This window comes from Spinacia oleracea, chromosome 3, assembly GCF_020520425.1.
Source record: "Spinacia oleracea cultivar Varoflay chromosome 3, BTI_SOV_V1, whole genome shotgun sequence".
NCBI lineage: Eukaryota > Viridiplantae > Streptophyta > Magnoliopsida > Caryophyllales > Amaranthaceae > Spinacia > Spinacia oleracea.
The window spans coordinates 44,234,108-44,242,795 of record NC_079489.1 but is presented as its reverse complement, the minus strand read 5'-3'; the positions used below and the strand labels follow the sequence as shown (position 1 = coordinate 44,242,795).

Here is an 8,688-nt window from a genome sequence, read left to right as displayed (position 1 = left end):
CGTTTCCGGCAACATCTACGACTTGTATAATATTTATATTTCCGATACGATCCATATTTCCGTTTCCGGCAATATCATCGTTTCCGGAGTATTCATTTCTTGCCTGTGACGATCTCAGCTCCCACTGAAACCAAGATCCGTCGATTCCGAATATTCATAGATGGAGTATTTAATGCCATTAAATACTTGATCCGTTTACGTACTATTTGTGTGACCCTACGGGTTCAGTCAAGAGTAAGCTGTGGATTAATATAATTAATTCCACTTGAACTGAAGCGGCCTCTAGTCAGGCATTCAGCTCACTTGATCTCACTGAATTATTAACTTGTTAATTAATACTGAACCGCATTTATTAGACTTAACATTGAATGCATACTTGGACCAAGGGCATTATTTCCTTCATATTCTTCATTAGGTAGACATAACCATATCTACTGAAGTCATCAGTGAAAGTGATAAAGTAGCTGAAACCACCCCTAGCATTTGTACTCATTGGTCCACATACATCTGTATGGATTAAACCCAATAGTTCAGTTGCTCTTTCTCCAACTTTAGCGAAAGGTTTCTTTGTCATTTTTCCAAGTAAACATGATTCGCACTTACCATAATTCTCTAAGTCAAATGGTTCTAGAATTCCTTCCTTTTGAAGTCTTTCCATGCGTTTCAAGTTAATATTGACAATGCCACAGATAGGTGAGATCTGAATCATCCTTTTTGGCCTTTTTGGTATTTATGTTATAAACTTGTTTGTCGTGATCTAATAAATAAAGTCCATTGACTAATCTAGCAGATCCATAAAACATCTCTTTAAAATAAAACGAACAACTATTGTATTTTATTAAAAAGGAAAATCCCTTAGCATCTAAGCAAGAAACAAAAATGATGTTTTTAGTAAGACTTGGAACATGGAAACACTCTTCCAGTTCCAAAACTAGCCTAGAGGGCAACGACAAATAATAAGTTCCTACAGCTACTGCAGCAATCCGTGCTCCATTTCCCACTCGTAGTCGACTTCACCCTTGCTTAACTTTCTACTTATTCTTAGTCCCTGTGAATTGGAACATAAGTGTGAGCCACAACCTGTAATACCCCGAATTTTCGGATATTTTCTAATGAACTATTTTGGTATTTTAATATAATTTTACAATTAAAATAAAGTTTTAAAGAATTTTAACCAAAAGAAACTACAAGTATATTTTCTGGTTTAGTTTACAAATTTTCCGAAATTAGTCTCCTTGCTAAACCCTAATATCTAAGCTATAAATACACACTACTAACTCAATTTGCCGTGCGTAATTATGCTGACCATTAAAATCCTTCTGCTCCTCTCAAACTCCTCTTGTGCCGTCAACTGAAGTTATCATATTGTATAGAGGTAAGCCAAAATTTCTTATTTTAAAGCTCTTCCTTGCAAGATTAGTGGTATTTTATAATGTTTGTTCATGCTCCTTCTGACTCTCGAAATCGTATACATATATTAACACCCAAAATAAAGTTTTAAACTGATAACTCCGTATTTGAATTTTGTTCGGTAAAAATTCCTTCGTTTTAAATTCAGTTTTGTCACCCTTCGTAGAGAAATCGCAGGAACTCCATTTGAGCACCAATTGGTTTTATATATTGAAGAACGTATTTATTTATTTTAATAAAAGGACACCAAACAAAGCATGTTTTGACTTTGGGTTTTTGATTTGCATCTTTGTTGTATTTCAAGAATAGTAGTACAGGAGCTGTACTATCGAATTAGGAAAAAAAAAAGGGCTTCCTACTATTGCATGGCCACTAACTTCTCCCCTAACAATCAATAGACGTGAGATCAGTAACAATTAACTCTTGTATACCTATGCTAATTATGGACAATTATAGACTAACTTAGGTTTATTTATTTGTGCAATTGTAGAGGGAGACTATTTAGGAAATAACGCAAAGAGACTATTAGTTCAAAGTACGCACGCGTTCAAGGTAATCTCTAATGTCCATTATCACTAGGTCCCATTAGGAAAAGTATTTTGGATGTCTTTATGTGTTATTATGTGATATGAAGTTTAAATGGTATGTATATGACATATACGATGTGATTTATAGACGCGTGTGATAGTAGTAGTATTAAATATGTTATATAGAAGTATTACGCTTATTTTATCTTATAACAATAAGTGTTCGATTTATATTTTTGTTTTGAGATGAAGTACCTAGTATAGCTATGAGTGTTGATTAATAAATGGTAAATGATTGATTTTTGATAAGAGTGCGCATAACTCTTTGACATGAGTTGGGTTCTATGTTAAGTTGAGGAAATAAAGAAAATGTTGGTTTATACTTGTGGTAATGGTTCTGGGTTCTTACGGCTACTTTATTGTATTGTTTGGATCCTTGAGTTGATCGTCTCCGTGTTTGACCTTATTAAAGTACTAATTACGAAAAGTGTAATTTCAGAGGGAAAAGCCCGTAAGGGTTAGGAACAGGTTGCCCTTCTAGATGTTGTTCTATCGGTGCACTTTAGTGGAGACCCGGTAGGCGTCTAGTAGGGTTCTATTATTCTGTATTAAACTTTCTGCTTAGTCTTCCTCCTAATTCTATTGATGCGCGGTCGCGGAGACCCATAGTCAATTAGTGAGGGGTGTGCACACTAGAGACATTCTGTACTCATCTTACTTTGGCCATTTTCAAGGGTTACGCGCGACCCTTAGCGTTCTCTTTCCCTCACTTAATTAATATTGATCTTATGTGATAAGTCTAATGATGGATTATTAAATTGGTACTTGTTGTTTAATTACTTATTTTATATACTCAAAACGTTTTCAATACTAAAATTATTTATTTTACGGGATGGAGTTGGAATTACTCAGTTTATCTGATTTTTGGGAGTTCGTCTCTCTTGTTTCGTTTCTATTTATTTTTGCAGGTTGGTAAAGATACTTGGCTACGAGTGAGGAGACGCTTAGAATAACCACCTAGTAAAGAGACAATTTCTAGTTCAGTTTAAGTTGAACTTTGTTATTTATTTTATGAGAATTGGTTGTATTATTTTTATGGGCCACATTTTAGACCACTTGGTTAATTTTGACTTTAATGGTTTAAAATTGTTTTGTTGCTTTGCATTTATTTTCTGAGGAGAATAAATGTAGCAGTGACACTCCCAAAGTTTGGATGATAGTTTTTATGAAATAAAAACAGGGTTTTTGATTATATAAAAGGTCCAAATTTTGGGGGTGTTACACAACCTGTATCTAATACCCAAGAAGTTGAATTAGCAAGTATACAGTCTATAACGAAAATACCCGAAGATGGAACGACTGTTCCGTTCTTCTGATCTTCCTTTAGCTTTGGACATTCTCTTTTGTAATGGTCTATTCCATCACAATAAAGACAGCTTGATGTGGACTTGTCCTGCTTTGATTTAGCATTGCCCTTGGACTTTCCACCTTTCTTGAACGGTCTCCCTCTAGCCTTGAGTAAATCTTTGGCTTCACAGTCCAGTATTATCTCAGCCTTTCTGACAAGGTGAACAAAATCTACAACCGTTTCTTCTCTTGGTTCACTTAGGTATAGTTGCTTGAAGCGACCAAACCCACTGTGCAGTGAATTGAGTAAGATAGAGACTGCCATCCTTTCGCTTATTGGTGTTCCTAGCAGACTTAGGCGATCAAAATATGAAAGCATAAGATCCACATAGAACCTTAGTGGGACGCCTACCCTTTGTTTAGTGCGAAGGAGCTGAACATGTGCTTCTTGGACCTCCATCCTATAATACCTGTTGGGAGAACTAACCTTTAGACCAGACATTGAGTCAATCAACTAATGGACGTTCAGGTCCCTGTCCTCCATGCTTCCACGACAGATATCCCTCGGATTCTTGATGAGCGTAAAAAGGTTCGTAAGCTACAAACCTTCTAGCCCATTCATCAGGGATATTGTTCAGCATGAGACTCATAACCTTTTTGAGATCTGCATCCCAGGCGGAAAATCTTTCAAGGGTCATGTCTCTGGCATAGTAGCTTGGCATGGGATGTGACAGTACATACTCAAGTCCATTGAGTCTGACTATTTCAACTAGTTTAGCTTCCCATTCAAGAAAATTTGTTAGGTTCAGCGTGACCATAAGCTCAGAACCCATGATGATGTTTTGATTGTTGTTTGCCATAGTTAGAACTACAATTGAAAAGAATAAACAAATAAATAACCATTCACATTTTCTCTTAATAAACTTAAATTCTAGCATACATGCATAATTCAATGTTCATTAAGCATTTTATTCAAGTTATGTGTTCCGACAGGTGTGAATAAAATGATTCCAAGACCCGAAAACCCATTGAAGAATTAAGCACATTATGTATTTAGACTCAATTCTAAAATCTTTTAGGTAAGCAAAACCCTTTTGCTAATAGTCTAGAAACTACTCTTGGTTGATAGGTACGTCTAAGAACTTATTAGGTAAACCTATCAATTTCGCCACAACATAAAAGGACTCCTTACTTATATCGTTGAGTTTCACCAAAACTAACATGTACTCACAATTATTTGTGTACCTTACCCCTTTAGTATCGATAAGTAACACCTCGCTATGGCGGAAACCTATTACTAAGATCAATGTAAAGGATATCCAAGTAAGTGTTATTTTGGCATGGCACCTTTTAACTCAATTTTTAAGTTTGGAACTTAAGGCTCTTACTATGTTGGTTAGATTTTAAGTGAACTAAAATCCTTAATCATGCAACATAATCAAGCCACAATCTCATGCATAATTAAGACATATTTAAAAGCAATAAATAACTTAAAGCATGCATAAGATAATTGTGATCTAGTATGGCCCGATTTCATCTTGAAGCTTCAACTTCAAAGTCCGTCTTGAAAATGGATTGGAAACTCCGTCTTGAATTTCACCGTGGGAGGAGCCATTTTCTTCAAATAGGATAAGCTATAATTAAACTAATTACAATTATTTAATGGTACACAGACCATATTTGAATTGAAAAACAAATTTGGTGCTTTAGACCAATTAAATTCAAATTAATGGTACGCAGACCATATTTTCTATCCTATTTGGGCCATACCAGTCACTTCATAACCTGCAAAACAGTACATATACAATATATAAGCCCACATATTTGGTTAGTAAAAACACGTTGTTTGCATCACATAAATATTTGCAGCAATTAATTAAGGGCACCAATAATCTACCAATTATTCAGTCCTTATTAATTCTAATCAAGTTGTTTAACCTTAAAGGATTTGTAGACCTAATCAAGAGTTTATGACTAAAAATACTCCCACTTAAACCAATAGCTTTATATGCTTTACTGATTTTAAACATAAAAATGTATTTCTAGTCTAACCGGAAACATACAAATTTAATTAAAATTTAAAGCTCATATAAAATTATAATTGAATCCATTGATTTAATTTATTTTTCAGTTGAATTAAATGAATTTAAATTAATTCAAGGTTTAATTTTAGTAAAATAATTAGTATAAATAAAATTTATAATAATTATAATATTCAAAATTAAATCCGAGAAAACAATTTAAATTATTAATTTTTAAATTTAATTAAAATTATTTCCAAACTGAAAATTTAAAATTAAAACGAAACGCATCAATACTTTGCAAGACGAGGCACTTAGGCTTGCGCCCAAGCCCCATCGAGCTACGAGGCCCATGCCCCGTGCCTATTGATTGTCGCACATACCCCGCACAGCTGTACGCTCCCACGCCCAAGCCACGCACACACGCAGCCCTTGCGGGCTACGCGGCGCGCAGCATTGCTGCGTCGTGGCTGCTGCTCCTTGGCGCGCATGGTGCGTTGTGGCGCAGCGTGCTGCTGCCCACACGCATCGTGCTATGCCGTGTGCCCATGCCCTCGCCCATCGCCCTACACGCACGCCTAGGCGCAGGGCCTTGCATGCTGCATAGCTCGTCGCTCGCTGCATTCGTACCGCACGGGCGACGAGCTCCCTTGCTCGTCGTCGCGTGCCCGCACTATACAACACCCCTTAAGGGTAACACGTAGCGTCCTTTGCTTTGTGCGTGCAACTTTTATGAGCGATTTCATAAAAATTTAAAATTTTTAATTTAAAATTAATGACAAATTAATAAATCATATTAATTTCATTATTTTAGGGCTAAAAGTCGAAAATTTATTAATTAATTAATTTCCGATTAACATGGATTCAAATCTAGGTCATAAAAATTTAGAATTTAACACAAATTAACAATTTTTATGGTGGATTTTAATCATGGATACCTAATAAAATTATTAATTAATTATGAAATCAAATCAATTCTAAATTATTCGAATTTCAACAAATTAATCATAATTACAAATTAGGTTGTATAATTAACAAGTCTAGGCATTCATAATTGTTAAACATATACTGTAGGTCCATCAAAAACTCAAGATTAATCAACAAGAATCGCAAATATTCAATTTAACATCTTAGGGTTCGTTCGGCATCATTGTTGTTTTTTAGTTTTTAGTTTTTAAAAAACTTACGATTAGTTTCTGTTTTTATTTTTGTATTTTTCAAAACTACCGCAAAACTGTTTCATATTACTCTTAAATACAAGTATTTTTTAATTTGAACTCTACCTAATTCTCTCAATCCTCCCTGTTAAAAATCCTATATAAAAATAAAGATAAAATTAAAAATAAAAAAACCCCTTTGGCTTATCCTTCCTCATCTCCATTATTGTTGATTGATGATTTGATGACCTTTAATATCACCGGCAACAAACCACCCTAACAGGCCTAGCTCCTTCATATCCATCACCAAATCTCTTTTACAGTAATATTATGGGCATCAACAATGTATTATCATTGTTATAGGAATCAAGGTCGACCTTAAATGTAGTAGTGGGCGTAGACCTGCATTAATGGAGTTTCTTCAAGCTTATATTTTTTAACTATCAAATTACAAATAATAATTTCACAAATCTCTTGTCTAAGAATCATAAAAACTCAATATCATCAACGAAAGGGATCGAGAAGGGCGACGGTGCGACAAAATATAATTTCAAAAGTTGATTGAGAAATTAAAAACGAAAAGAAATAGAGAGGCAGTTGCAACTTGAGATGGAGTTGGGTATTGCTGTAAAAGAAATTTCTAAACCAAAACGAAACCGAACAAACGACTAAAAGTGGTTTCATCTTTTGTGTTTTAGTTTTAGGAAAATTGTGGAATATTTGATTTCCAAAACGTTTCTGCCGAACAGGTTTGTTTTGGTTTTATGAGATAAAAAAACGAAAAACTGATTAAATAACCAATGCCGAACGGAGCCTTAAAATTACAAACTTTTGCGTTCGAAAAACTAAAACATCCGAAAAGTCATAGTTAGGCTTCGAAATTGGGAATTCTGGGTTTCGGCGAAAAACACTATTTTTGTCAAAATTTTAGAATGCCTTTTACATGCGGAATTGACACAAAAATCACTCGATTTGGATGCGTAACGAAGAAACTGCCGAAAAACTGCGTACATATAATTAAATAAACGCAATTTTGCAATTAATTACGAAAATTAATCACCCCTTTAATTCTTTGCAAATTTGTAAAATTTAATCATGTTCATGCAATTTAGATTATGAAAATAATAAGAGGCTCGTGATACCACTATTAGTTTATGATACATATGAATAAACATAAATCATGAGGAAAAACCATAAAGCCAGGAAACATATTATTTACACATAATCATTTAGCATAATTCAGATGCATACACTTTGTAGAGTGCCCTCCCTAGCTGCGCCCCAAACCGAACAAGAACAAGTCTTTAGGACTCCAAGTGTCGTCCCTCCGTAGATGGTCCACAACACGTCCGGATCCGCCTTAAGCTTGTCCAACTAGAATCGCCCTTAAGGTACTATAAATTTCGGCAAATAGGGCAAGTGTTTGTGGCTGATTTTTGCTTGAAAATCTTACCTTTGAATACTTCAATTCTCTATTTAAATATGTGACCCTAGACACCTATTTATAGAGTTATGGAAAAGGACTTGGAATCCTATTAGGATACTAATTTATTTAATTAGAATCTTATTAAAACTCTATTAAACAAATTCTATCTTTATTAGGATTAGGATTTAATCATAGAACAAATTTCATTAGCTTTAGGATTTGTATTGAAACACAAACGTTGCACGAGCATGAGCATCGCACAAACCCGCGCAGGCCTTGCGGCCCACACGAGCTGGCGCTGCTCGCAGCCCACGAGCATCAGCCCGCGCGCGCCTTGACCTTTGCTGGGCCTGACCTTGCGCTGGGCCTGGCGTGGCTAGCATGTGTTTGTTGCGCTTCGGCTTGCTGGGCGATGGCCCGGCTTCGTGCTGGGCCTTCGTTTGGCAGGCCTCGTCCGATGCTAATTCGTACGATACGCTTCCGATTAAATTCTCGATTCCGGAATTCATTTCCGATACGAACAATATTTAATATTTCCGATTCCGGAATTAATTTCCGTTTCGAACAAATATTTAATATTTCCGTTTCCGGAATTATTTTCCGATTTCGATAATATTTCCGATTTTGACAATATTTCCGTTTCCGGCAATATTTCCGATTCCGGCAATATTTCCATTTCCAATAATATTTTCCGATACGTACCATGTTTCCGTTTCCGGCAACATCTACGACTTGGATAATATTTATATTTCCGATACGATCCATATTTCCGTTTCCGGCAATATCATCGTTTCCGGAGT

General features: G+C 35.4%; 1 long non-coding RNA gene across 1 annotated transcript; it reads left to right on the top strand.

Moving 5' to 3' along the window:
- The first annotated feature begins 1,240 nt into the window (after positions 1-1,240).
- Positions 1,241-3,040, top strand: LOC130470272 (uncharacterized). Its single transcript, XR_008930269.1, has 3 exons — positions 1,241-1,375; positions 1,901-1,962; positions 2,906-3,040. It is a non-coding gene; the product is annotated as an uncharacterized lncRNA (long non-coding RNA).
- The last annotated feature ends 5,648 nt before the right edge of the window (positions 3,041-8,688 follow it).